Source organism: Triticum dicoccoides, chromosome 3B, assembly GCF_002162155.2.
Source record: "Triticum dicoccoides isolate Atlit2015 ecotype Zavitan chromosome 3B, WEW_v2.0, whole genome shotgun sequence".
Taxonomy (NCBI): Eukaryota; Viridiplantae; Streptophyta; class Magnoliopsida; order Poales; family Poaceae; genus Triticum; species Triticum dicoccoides.
Window position 1 is genome coordinate 702810134 of NC_041385.1, and position 709 is coordinate 702810842.

Sequence of the window (709 nt, forward strand, 5' to 3'; positions counted from 1 at the left end):
TGTATCCTTCCTTCCTCCCCCTTTATGCCGCGAGCATTCAGGAGGATAAAATAACGAAACTACTGGCGGCAAATGTTTAGTCTTTGCTTGTAACTTGTAAGTGCCCTCGAGTTAACATAGGTCATGACAGATTATTTCCATCGTGTTTAGTCTGCTGACTACTTTTTGACATGAACCTTTGGATATGCCGATTAACTGAGATTAAGTGGATTAATGTTGATCCAAATTAACGCGGATCATCTTTGGGGAATTCAATGTTTTAAAACCTGACAAATAATATCCTAAAAAAAACCTGACGAATAATGAAAAATGTCACAAAATGCAAATTTGTCTAAGCCCAGGTTCGAACTGGGGACCTTTAATGTGTGAGACTAACGTGATAACCAACTACACCATCCAGACAATTTGATCTCTAAGGCCAAGTGAGTCTATATTAGTAAGATATTCTCCCGTCTACTTTCTGCAGATATCTTTCGCGTATTTTCTGACAGCATCTACTGACGCTCGATCAAGCTAAGCACCAAGCAATCCGATCAGATCGACACCATGCAGGCTGGAGCCTTGTCAACATGTGCGCGGAAAAGCTGAAGTGATCCTTGGCCGACTTTACGACCCGTCACTATTTTGTTATCCATCTTGCTGATCAAAGACCACTGCCCTACAAGCAATAGAGTCCAACGCCCACTCGTCAGATCTGGCCGTGCACGTC

At 42.6% G+C, this 709-nt stretch overlaps 1 non-coding gene across 1 annotated transcript; it reads right to left on the reverse strand.

Annotated features, from left to right (window-relative positions):
- Nucleotides 1-328: 328 nt before the first annotated feature.
- Nucleotides 329-402, reverse strand: TRNAV-CAC. Its single transcript has one exon. It is a non-coding gene; the product is annotated as a tRNA-Val (tRNA).
- Nucleotides 403-709: the final 307 nt, after the last annotated feature.